The sequence below is a fragment of the Oncorhynchus mykiss genome, chromosome 21 (assembly GCF_013265735.2).
Source record: "Oncorhynchus mykiss isolate Arlee chromosome 21, USDA_OmykA_1.1, whole genome shotgun sequence".
In the NCBI taxonomy this organism is placed as follows: Eukaryota; Metazoa; Chordata; class Actinopteri; order Salmoniformes; family Salmonidae; genus Oncorhynchus; species Oncorhynchus mykiss.
Genome location: NC_048585.1, coordinates 20687510 through 20700460, shown reverse-complemented (window position 1 = coordinate 20700460; position 12951 = coordinate 20687510). Strand labels below are relative to the sequence as shown.

At 43.2% G+C, this 12951-nt stretch overlaps 1 protein-coding gene across 3 annotated transcripts in view; it reads left to right on the top strand.

Moving 5' to 3' along the window:
- The window catches only part of LOC110499977 (muscarinic acetylcholine receptor M2), an 86872-nt gene that overhangs the window by 24428 nt on the left and 49493 nt on the right, over nt 1-12951 (top strand). Inside the window, exon 1 of one of the 3 annotated variants that reach the window (XM_036957226.1) lies at nt 5757-5870. The exons of the other annotated variants lie outside the window; for them this stretch is intronic. The gene's annotated coding sequence lies outside the window, so the exon portion shown is untranslated. Of the gene's footprint in view, nt 1-5756; nt 5871-12951 lie in introns of those variants that run through there. 3 annotated transcript variants of the gene reach the window in all.

Genomic DNA, 12951 nt, shown 5'->3' with positions numbered 1-12951 from the left:
GTGGTCCGAGATTAGAATATCATGATACCTCACATTACAGGTATAGGGGAGTAGTTTGAGTGTAAACATTGTGAACATGAGAGTAAAAGGAGTATTCCCTACCCGTATGGTTAGCGATCCTCCATATATCAAATAAGTTAGAATTTTTTATGTAGGTATTCAAGAATTCGCTTGAATAGGAGGTAGGGGTTCACCGGGTAGAGGATCTATCCAAATATTGGTCTAGCACACAGTTAAGGTCCCCTCCAATGACCAGGTTAGTATGGGAGATATCTGGAATCAGGGCAAGGACTCTTTTGAAAAAAGAGGGGTTATCAAAGTTTGGCCCATAGATATTTAGTAGAGTTACTGAAGTAGAGTGGATTTCTCCTATTACGATCACATAACGACCCTTTTTATCCGCAATAGTGGTTTTATGTAGAAAGGGAATTCCTTTCCGTACCAGAATCGCTGTGCCTCTCCTTTTGGCAGAGAAGTTAGAGTGATACATTTGCCCCACCCACCTACAATTAAGTCTGCTATGAGTGTTATTTTTCAGATGGGTTTCTTGCAAAAATATAATATCCGACGATAGTGCTTTCAATAGGACCTTGCCTCTCTTAATTGGTTCATTTAAACCCTTGACATTCCAGGAAGTGAATGTAAGCCCTGCCCTCCTCTCGTTTGTAGTTCCTATAGTGGCCTGCATAACATGTAACTCAATAAAAAGGTAAGAAAGCGCACCAAACCATCATGATCAGCATATGTAGCACCTACACCCGACCAGTATCCAACCAACCCCTCCCCCTGCAAGCACGTTTACTTCCCACCCTGTTCCCCTAATTTCCCCAACACTTACCCCCCCCGCATCAACCCACATTTAACAGGCATGCACAAGTAGGAGAGAAAAAAAATTGAGAAATCAAAATAATAAACATTGTCTGGCCGATGCCAAAAATGCGCGGCTCGACCTCGAACAAGAGGTAAAACAAAAATAAAATCCCAACTATACGTTCACCTCTCACTATCCTAGAACTTCTACTAACATATGAACTGAGGAGGCTCCCGCGAATAAAGTGTTCAATTAGCATCTAATAAACCTAAACATAATAAGTTGCAACTTAAACATATTGCGCACTTAAGCGTCACCCTGGGTCAATCCCTGAGATAAGCAAGATATAGCATCACAAGATTATATTGCTAAGCAATGCCGGTCTAAACATAAACCATCTGCAACCGACATAGACAGCAGTACCTTTACATATTGTGGGCCAGGAGATCGGAACAAGGATTTTGCTAAATTAAACGTACCCCCCAATCAAAAAAGAAACAAAAAAAAATATATATATATCTTTTCCTTTTTAAGATTAAAAAAAAATTAAAATAAGAAAATGTTTTATACATGTATATATATATATGTATATATATATATATATATACACACACACACACACACACACACACACACACACACACACACACACACACAAACACATACACACCCATACAAAGAAATGAATATATAAAAAAAAAAATATATATATATGTATGTATATGTACAGTGCCTTGCGAAAGTATTCGGCCCCCTTGAACTTTGTGACCTTTTGCCACATTTCAGGCTTCAAACATGAAGAAATAAAACTGTATTTTTTTGTGAAGAATCAACAACAAGTGGGACACAATCATAAAGTGGAACGACCTTTATTGGATATTTCAAACTTTTTTAACAAATCAAAAACTGAAAAATTGTGCGTGCAAAATGATTCAGCCCCTTTACTTTCAGTGCAGCAAACTCTCTCCAGAAGTTCAGTGAGGATCTCTGAATGATCCAATGTTGACCTAAAAGACTAATGATGATAAATACAATCCACCTGTGTGTAATCAAGTCTTCGTATAAATGCACCTGCACTGTGATAGTCTCAGAGGTCCGTCAAAAGCGCAGAGAGCATCATGAAGAACAAGGAACACACCAGGCAGGTCCGAGATACTGTTGTGAAGAAGTTTAAAGCCGGATTTGGATACAAAAATATTTCCCAAGCTTTAAACATCCCAAGGAGCACTGTGCAAGCGATAATATTGAAATGGAAGGAGTATCAGACCACTGCAAATCTACCAAGACCTGGCCGTCCCTCTAAACTTTCAGCTCATACAAGGAGAAGACTGATCAGAGATGCAGCCAAGAGGCCCATGATCACTCTGGATGAACTGCAGAGATCTACAGCTGAGATGGGAGACTCTGTCCATAGGACAACAATCAGTTATATATTGCACAAATCTGGCCTTTATGGAAGAGTGGCAAGAAGAAAGCCATTTCTTAAAGATATCCATAAAAAGTGTTGTTTAAAGTTTGCCACAAGCCACCTGGGAGACACACCAAACACCTTGACATCTCTGTAGCCAGCGCGGTGCTTTGCCACATCGGGCGCATAATCCTCATAGACACGGAATGGGTGCCCTTTATGTGACAGGTTGCCCCTCATTCGAGCTTCACGCAGGATAAGATCCTTGGTCTTGAAACTGTGACAACAGATGATTACTGGGCGAGAACATTGGCCCTGTCCAGGCACTGGGACAAGGGAGCGATGTGCACGGTCCAGCTGGGGATCCGAAGCCAAAAGATCCGATCCCATTGCATCCTTCAATAGCTTGGCTAAGAAGTCGGTGGGGCGAGAGCCCGCCTCCACCCCCTCTGCCAGACCAACAACACGAAGGTAATTACGCCTGTGTAACAGTATAGACTTTACATCCGTCCCCTCGCCCCGACCTGGGTGCGAACCAGGGACGCTCTGCACACGTCAACAGTCACCCTCGAAGCATCGTTACCCATCGCTCCACAAAAGCCACGGCCCTTGCAGAGCAAGGGGAACTACTACTTCAAGGTCTCAAAGCAAGTGACGTCACCGATTGAAACGCTACTAGCGCGCACCACCGCTAACTAGCTAGCCATTTCACATCGGCTACACCTGGATCGGCCCTCCAGGTCGACCACTTTCACAGAAAGCCTCTGCACACTATCCTGCAATGACGTGCATAGCTTCTCTAACTCGTCGATCCTACCAGCGTTGAATTCAGAAGCTTTCTCAAAGTCCACAATACTCTGGCCATGCGAATCGACCGTTCGAATGATGCTCTCGATTTTGTTGTCCAGTTCAGCAATAGTAACATTAAGATCCTTAGCTATAGCAACACGTAGCTCCCCCAAAGCCCGGGTAAGTTCTGTAAGTGTCACGTTGTTGCCTGTGCCTTCCGCCATGTCTGTCTCGTTGTTTAGTGGGAAGTAGGCCTCCGCTGTGGATTTATTGTCCTTTGGTCGCTTATTACTCGGCATTTTCACATAGAAAGTTATAATCTTGTATTAGAAAGAAAGGTTTTTTGTAAAAAGCATAAAGTAGGTTAAATGAGATTATTTCGCAAAAAAAAGTTGCAGGAGCCTCTCACACACAGCTGTTCACTCCAACATGCTAGCTCCGCCGAGCACAAAGTTTCTCTGTCAAGAAATCACTTTTTTTTTTTTTTTAAGTATTTTGATTTCTGCAAGGTGCTGTGACACAAAATTAGCATTTCAACATCAGGCTGCCTGTTAGCGCCACATAGGGAACTATGGGTAACTGAGTGCTCAGGGGAAATTTTCTCAAAGTGGCATGGGTTTTATAGATGTGGCATGTGAGGTTGAACTTAGACCATGCTCATTTACATGTGAGGCGGCCAAGACACTTTTGCATATCATGATTAGCTTAGTCTAGTGGAGTGTATGTATTATGTAAATTGTGGTTGACAGGTGCTTTAGGGTCGGAGAAGGAGACTATAATTCAAGCAGTAGGGCTGAGAGAGCCAATCCCATGGCAGTTACATGTTCCACCCTTGAACAAAGTCCCTGGCCTTCATACACAACCATAATTATCAGTTCTACTCATGAAACTATTCCAGCAACAAACACCTCCCTTTCACCACTCCTTCTCTCTTAAAATATCTTGAAACTCTTCACAACTAATGTTTGGTATGTGAAGGTGGCTCTACTGTTAGCATTGGCCCCTGCTCCATTAATCCCACTAGTGCTATATCTAACAAGAACACCCAGAATGTGACGACAAACAGAGTGCTGGATCGTGACTGTACGCTAATGGCTCAAATATATTGGAAATGGAGCTTCAAAGGTGTACATGCTCGCATTTGAAGTTCTTTGTCAAGCAAAGTCACATATTGCCTATGATCCAGTTTTTGTTCATCGCAAATAGAGAAGATTATCTGTTGGCCAAAGCTCACACCCTCAAGCTTGGGCCATTAACATCCATCCTGTATCTGAGCTAAGTAGGTATTGAATGCATGAGCTCTGTGTATTTTCATGAGTGAAATTTTGCAGCCTTAGGTTGGCTTAAAAATGTGCACAGTCCACGGCCCGTGTGTAAATCTCAACCAATGAGTTACAGCAACATAAGGGAGACCCTAAATCCTTTACTTGACTGCACAGAACTAGTTCACTTCTAACTGACAGTGAAGCATACACCCTGCTATGTCGTTATGGATTTAAAATGTACATACCTTAATGTTTATTTGAAAAGTCGTATGTCTGCCCTGGTATAAGCGCGTGTCGTTCGCTTCAATCGTCTTTATGAATTTTTATCTGAAATAAAATCTTATAGACTTCATGGTCGGTAGGTCATTATCGTCCTGTTCAACATGCTGGCAGGTTGTATTTCATTATCTGAAAAATGTGTGTGATGTGTGGGAAATTATGTATTCACTCAACCTCCTCACTTCTACACATAACCTCCTGGGAACGTAAAGACAACTTGAAGGCAGCTAGAGGTTGGTCCATTTATTTAGAGTACATAGGTATAGGACTGTCCTATTTTGCTAGATATTCATGTAAAATAAATGGTTACTCTCAATGAGACTAACCTGGTAAAATAAAGGTAAAATAAACATGAATCATTCCACATCCAATCTTCTGCCATTCCTCTGTATAATTCCTTGAGGTGAATCTTCATAAGTGCCTGGGGAATGGGCCAGTCAGTCACTGCAGCATAGTTGTGAGGTGTGTGTGTGTGTGACATTCTGAAGGTTGATGTGGAGATTATCTCTGTTCATCTTGTTACTTCTCATTAGAGTGGTAATGTGGAATTTCAGCAGCTTGTTCAAGCTCTCAGGAGACAGAGAAAAGCATCTCATATGGGAGGAAAACTGACTCGTCGCTGAACTCTTATCAATGGCTGTCTAAATGAACTTGTCTAGCAAAGCGTAGTAAAAGTGTCTACCATTTAAATGGCTATTTCCCCAGTTTCCACAACATTCCTACACACTGATATCGCCTGGTGTGACTTAAATGGATGCTCTCCAATTGTTCTAATAACACTGTAAAAATGTACCTTTGAAACAAAAGAGTGAATGTGTGAAGCAATTCGTTAGGCTAGTGCTTCATATCAACAACAGCAAAGTCTTAGCATAGTGTACCATATAAACAATACCAATATGTTAGCGTAGTGCTTTATATCAACAAAAGCAATGTGTTAGCATAGTGCTTCATATCAACTAGAGGTCGACCGATTAATCAGAATGGCCGATTAATTAGTTTCCATAATAATCGGAAATCGGTGTTTTTGGGCACCGCTTTGCCGATTTTTTAAAATGTAATTTAATTATTATTATTATTATTTTGTACGCCTTTATTTAACTTGGCAAGTCAGTTAAGAACAAATTCTTATTTTCAATGACAGCCTAGAAACGGTGGGTTAACTGCCTCGTTCAGGGGCAGAAGACAGATTTTCTCCTTGTCAGCTCGGGGATCCAATCTTGCAACTTTACAGTTAACTAGTCCAACGCAATAACGACCTGCCTCTCTCTTGTTGCACTCCACAAGGAGTCTGCCTGTCACGCAAATGCTGGAGGCCAAGGTAAGTTGCTAGCTAGCATTAAACTTAAATTATAAAAAACAATCAATCATAATCACTAGTTAACTACACATGGTTGATGATATTACTAGATATTATCTAGCGTGTCCTGCGTTGCATATAATCTGACTAAGCATACAAGTATCTAAGTATCTGAATGAGCGGTGGTAGGCAGAAGCAGGCACGTAAACATTCATTCAAACAGCACTCTTGTGCGTTGTGCTCCAAGCATTGCGCTGTTTATGACTTCAAGCCTATCAACTCCCGAGATGAGGCTGGTGTAACCGAAGTGAAATGGCTGGCTAGTTAGCGCGCTACTCGCGCTGAGCCTTGGGGTGGTTGTTTCCCTTGCTCTGCATGGGTAACGCTGCTTCGATGTGGTGGCTGTTGTCATTGTGTTGCTGGTTTGAGCCCAGTGAGGAGAGGGACGGAAGCTATACTGTTACACTGGCAATACTAAAGTGACTATAAGAACATCCAATAGTCAACGGTTAATTAAATACAAATGGTATAGAGGGAAATAGTCCCATAATTCCTATAATAACTACAACCTAAAACTTCTTACCTGGGAATTTTGAAGACTCATGTTTAAAGGAACCACCAGCTTTCATATGTTCTCATGTTCTGAGCAAGGAACTGAAACGTTAGCTTTCTTACACGGCACATATTTTACATGGAACATATTGCACTTTTACTTTCTTCTCCAACACTTTGTTTTTGCATTATTTAAACAAAATTGCAATGTGTTAGCCTAGTGCTCCATATAAACAATACCAATGTGTTAGCATAAGTGCTCCGTATAAACAATACCAATATGTTAGCATAGTGCTCCATATAAACAATACCAATGTGTTAGCCTAGTGCTCCATATAAACAATACCAATATGTTAGTGTATCGCTTTATATCAACAACAGCAATGTGTTAGCCTAGTGCTTCATATCAACTACAGCAATGTATTAGCGTTGTGCTTCATATCAACAACAGCAATGTGTTAGCCTAGTGCTTCATATCAACAATAGCAATGTGTTAGCATAGTGCTTCATATCAACAACAGCAATGTTGTCCCAAGATGGCGTAGCAGTGAGACGTCTTTGTCCTTCTTCTTGTCGTGTCCTATGTATATATATTTTTATATATTTCTCTTCGCATATCTTTTTTATAGTTTTTCTAAACCTCAACTTCAAAACACTCTCCTGCAACCCGCCTCACCCAATGTGGTGTGTATCTGTTTTTTCTAGTATTTTTATTTACCTCAGAACCGGAATCCCCCAACAGAAGCTAGCCAGCTCACTAGCTAGCAGTCAGCTAACCGCTGCTTGCGGTCATTAGCTAACCTTTAGCTTGGAAAGCTCTCGCCAGTTTGTACAACACGACTCAAACCAAAGCATACCGGACCTATTTTCTCTCCATATCCTCGGATTCCTACCGCAAGCTCTGGACCTTTTCACCTGGATCATCGCAACTAGCTAGCTGCTACTCGAGTGACTACTCCTGACTAACCTCTGTCCCGAAGCAAACACCAATTAGCCTGGAGCTAGCCAATGCTAGGCCCATTCTCCCGGCTAGCTGAAGAGGCCTATCAGTCACTCCTGGGCTACAATACCCGGAACCCTTCTACTACCGGTGCGAGGCACGGAACCCTGCCGACCCTTCACGACTGGATTACGACTTAATCTGCTCAAAGGGGAACTCAACTGGCCCCTACATCGCGACGTCCCCTGAATGTCCATCTGCTAGCCTCCTAGCCGCGGCCCACTAGCTGTCTAGAGCATATTGGACTGTTAGCTGAATAGATCCATTGGCCAATTTCTTGGGCCACTATACCTATTTTGCCAATTGGACTTGGACCTCTCTGCTACTCGGAACCCTACTAATCCAGAACGACTGGTCTATCGACGTCACCGCATGCGGAGGCTAAAACAGACTTTCCTCCGCCAAGACATCCCTCTAAGGCCCTTCTGCTAGCTTGCTAGCCCAGGCCTGCTAGCTGTCTGAATCGCCGTGTCTCCAGCCAGCCCAACCACTCACTGGAACCTTATGATCACCTGGCTACGCAAGCCTCTCCCTAATATCAATATGCCTTGTCCATTACTGTCCTGGTTAGTGATTATTGTATTTTTTCACTGTAGAGCCTCTAGACCTGCTCAATATGCCTTAACCAACCATTTAGTTCCACCTCACACACATGCAGTGACATCACCTGGATTAAACGTCTCTAGAGACAATATCTCTCATCATTACTCAATGCCTAGATTTAACACCAATGTACTCACATCCTACCATACCTTTGTCTGTACATTACGCCTTGAATCTATTCTATCGCGCCCAGAAACCTGCTCCTTTAACTCTCTGTTCTGAATGTACTAGACGACCAGCTCTGATAGCCTTTAGCCGTACCCTTATCCTACTCCTCCTCTGTTCCTCTGGTGATGTAAAGGTTAATCCAGGCCCTGCAGTGCCTAGCTCCACTCCTACTACCCAGGTGCTCTCATTAGTTGACTTCTGTAACCGTGATTTCATGCATGTTAACATTAGAAGCCTCCTCCTTAAGTTTGTTTTATTCACTGCTTTAGCACACTCTGCCATCCCAGATGTCCTAGCCGTGTCTGAATCCTGGTTTAGGAAGACCACCAGAAACCCTGATATTTCCATCCCTAACTATAACATTTTCCGACAAGATAGAACTGTGAAAGGGGGCGGTGTTGCAATCTACTGCAGAGATAGTAAGACAGAACTCTGCAGGCTATCCAGGTCTGTACCAAAACAATTCGAGCTTCTACTTTTAAAAATCCACCTTTCCAGAAACAAGTCTCTCAACGTTGCCGCATGCTATAGACCACTCTCTGCCCCCAGCTGTGCCCTGGACACCATATGTGAATTGATTGCCCCCCATCTATCTTCAGAGCTCGTGCTGCTAGGTGACCTAAACTGGGACATGCTTAGCACCCCGGCCATCCTACAATCTAAGCTTGATGCCTTCAATCTCATACAAATGATCAATGAACCCACCAGGTACAACCCCAAATCCGTAAACACGGGCACCCTCATAGAAATCCTCCTAACCAACTTGCCCTTCCCTCCTGTTTTCAACCAAGATCTCAGCGATCATTGCCTGCATCCATAATGGGTCTGCGGTCAAACGACCACCCCTCATCACTGTCAAACGCTCCCTAAAATACTTCAGCGAGCAGGTCTTTCTAATCGACCTGGCCCGGGTATCCTGGAAGGATATTGACCTCATCCCATCAGTAGAGGATGCGTGGGTGTTCTTTAAAAGTGCCTTCCTCACCATCTTAAATAAGCATGCCCCATTCAAAACAAATTGAACCAGGAACAGATATAGCCCGTGGTTCTCTCCAGACCTGACTGCCCTCGACCAGCACAAAAAAACATCCTGTGGCATTCTGCATTAGCATCGAATAGCCCCGTGATATGCAACTTTTCAGGGAAGTTAGGAACCAATATACACAGGCAGTTAAGAAAGCTAAGGCTTGCTTTTTCAAGCAGAAATTTGCATCCTGTAGCACAAACTCAAAAGTTCTGGGACACTGTCAAGTCCATAGAGAATAAGAGCACCTCCTCTCAGCTGCCCACTGCACTGAGGCTAGGAAACACTGTCACCACCGATAAATCCACTATAATTGAGAATTTCAATAAGCATTTATCTAAGGCTGGCCATGCTTTCCACATGGCTACCCCTATCCCGATCAACAGCCCTCCACTCCCCACAGCAACTCGCCCAAACCTCCCCCATTTCCCCTTCACCCAAATCCAGATAGCTGATGTTCTGAAAGAGCTGCAAAATATGGACCCATATAAATCAGCCGGGCTAGACAATCTGGACCCTCTCTTTCTAAAATTATCTGCCAAAAATTTTTGCAATCCATATCTGTTCAACCTCTCTTTCGTATCATCTGAGATTCCCAAAGGTTGGAAAGCTGCTGCGGTCATCCGCCTCTTCAAAGGGGGAGACACTCTAGACCCAAACTGCTACAGACCTATATCTATCCTATTCTGCCTTTCTAAGGTCTTCGAAAGCCAAGTTAACAAACAGATTACCGACCATTTCGAATCCCACCATATCTTCTCCGCTATGCAATCTGGTTTCAGAGTTGGTCGTGGGTACACCTCAGCCACGCTCAAGGTCCTATACGATATCATAACCGCCATTGATAAGAGACATTACTGTGCAGCCGTATTCATCGACATGGCCAAGGCTTTCAACTCTGTCAATCACCACACTCTTATCGGCAGATTCAACAGCCTTGGTTTCTCAAATAATTGCCTCGTCCGGTTCACCAACTACTTCTCCGATAGAGTTCAGTGTGTCAAATCGGAGGGCCTGTTGTCCTGACCTCTGGGAGTCTCTATGGGCGTGCCACAGGGTTCCAATCTCGGGCCGACTCTCTTCTCTGTATTAATCAATGATGTCACTCTTGCTGCTGGTGATTCTCTGATCCACCTTGACGCAGACGACACCATTCTGTATACCTCTGGCCCTTCATTGGACACTGTGTTAACTAACCTCCAGACGAGCTTCTATGCCATACTACTCTCATTCCATGGCCTCAACTGCTCTTAAATGCAAGTAAAACTAAATACATGCTTTTCAACCGATTGCTGCCCGCACCTGCCCTCCCGTCCAGCATCACTTCTCTAGACGGTTCTGACTTGGGTATTTGTAGTTGTCCACATATTCTAAGTGTCTGGTTAGATTGTAAACTCTCCTTCCAGACTCACATTAAGCATCTCCAATCCAAAATTAAATCTAGAATCAGCTTCCTATTTCGCAACAAAGCACCCTTCACTCATGCTACCAAACATACCCTTGTAAAACTGACCATCCTACCGATCCTTGACTTCGGCGATGTTATTTACAAAATAGCCTCCAATACTCTACTCAACAAATTGGATGAAGTCTATCAAACTGTACGCTCTCGTTGGCTGGCCCTCGCTTCATACTCGTCGCCAAACCCACTGGCTCCAGGTCATCTACAAGTCTCTACTAGGTAAAGCCCCGTCTTATCTCAGCTCACTTGTCACCATAGCAGCCCCCCCCCCCCCCTTAGCATGCGTACAGCAGGTGTATATATAGCAAATTATTCCTTTGACCGCCTTTCCTTCCAGTTCTCTGCTGCCAATGACTGGAACGAACTGCAAAAATCACTGAAGCTGGAGACTCATATCTCCCTCACTAGCTTTAAGCACCAGCTGTCAGGGGAGCTCACAGATCACTGCACCTGTACATTGTATGTTTGTTTATTTCATGTGTATCTCTGTGTTGTTGTACAGTGGGGCAAAAAAGTATTTAGTCAGCCAGCAATTGTGCAAGTTCTCCCACTTAAAAAGATGAGAGGGCTGTAATTTTCATCATAGATACACTTCAACTATGACAGACAAAATGAGAAAAAAAATCCAGAAAATCACATTGTAGGATTTTTAATGAATTTATTTGCATATTATGGTGGAAAATAAGTATTTGGTCAATAACAAAAGTTTATCTCAATACTTTGTTATATACCCTTTGTTGGCCATGACAGAAGTCAAACATTTTCTGTAAGTCTTCACAAGGTTTTCACACACTGTTGCTGGTATTTTGTCCCATTCCTCCATGCAGATCTCCTCTAGAGCAGTGATGTTTTGGGGCTGTTGCTGGGCAACACGGACTTTCAACTCCCTCCAAAGATTTTCTATGGGGTTGAGATCTGGAGACTGGCTAGGCCACTCCAGAACGTTGAAATACTTCTTACGAAGCCACTCCTTCGTTGCCCGGGCGGTGTGTTTGGGATCATTATCATGCTGAAAGACCCAGCCACGTTTCATCTTCAATGCCCTTTCTGATGGAAGGGCCCCATTCATTCTTTCCTTTACACGGATCAGTTGTCCTGGTCCCTTTGCAGAAAAACAGCCCCAAAGCATGATGTTTCCACCCCCATGCTTCACAGTAGGTATGGTGTTCTTTGGATGCAACATTCTTTGTCCTCCAAACATGACGAGATTAGTTTTTACCAAAAAGTTCCATTTTGGTTTCATCTGACCATATGACATTCTCCCAATCTTCTTCTGGATCATCCAAATGCTCTCTAGCAAACTTCAGACGGGCCCGGACATGTACTGGCTTAAGCCAGGGGACACGTCTGCCACTGCAGGATTTGAGTCCCTGGCGGCGAAGTGTGTTACTGATGGTAGGCTTTGTTACTTTGGTCCCAGCTCTCTGCAGGTCATTCACTAGGTCCCCCCGTGTGGTTCTGGGATTTTGCTCACCGTTCTTGTGATCATTTTGACCCCACGGGGTGAGATCTTGCGTGGAGCCCCAGATCGAGGGAGATTATCAGTGTTTTTGTATGTCTTCCATTTCCTAATAATTGCTCCCACAGTTGATTTCTTCAAACCAAGCTGTTTACCTATTGCAGATTCAGTCTTCCCAGCCTGGTGCAGGTCTACAATTTTGTTTCTGGTGTCCTTTGACAGCTCTTTGGTCTTGGCCATAGGGGGGTTTGAAGTGTGACTGTTTGAGGTTGTGGACAGGTGTCTTTTATACTGATAACAAGTTCAAACAGGTGTCATTAATACAGGTAACGAGTGGAGGACAGAGGAGCCTCTTAAAGAAGAAGTTACAGGTCTGTGAGAGCCAGAAATCTTGCTAGTTTGTAGGTGACCAAATACTTATTTTCCACCATAATTTGCAAATAAATTCATTAAAAATCCTACAATGTGATTTACTGGATTTTTTTTTTCATTTTGTCTGTCATAGTTGACGTGTACCTATGATGAAAATTACAGGCCTCTCTCGTCTTTTTAAGTGGGAGAACTTGCACAATTAGTGGCAGACTAAATACTTTTTTTCCTTCACTCTATGTGTCGAACTGCTTTGCTTTAACCTTGGCCAGGTCGCAGTTGCAAATGAGAACTTGTTCTCAACTAGCCTACCTGGTTAAATAAATAAAAAATGAAAAAATAGTCCTCCATATAAACAACAGCAATGTGTTAGCCTAGTGCTCTATATCAACAACAGCAATGTGTTAGCCTAGTGCTCTATATCAACAACAGCAATGTGTTAGCCTAGTGCTCTATATCAACAAC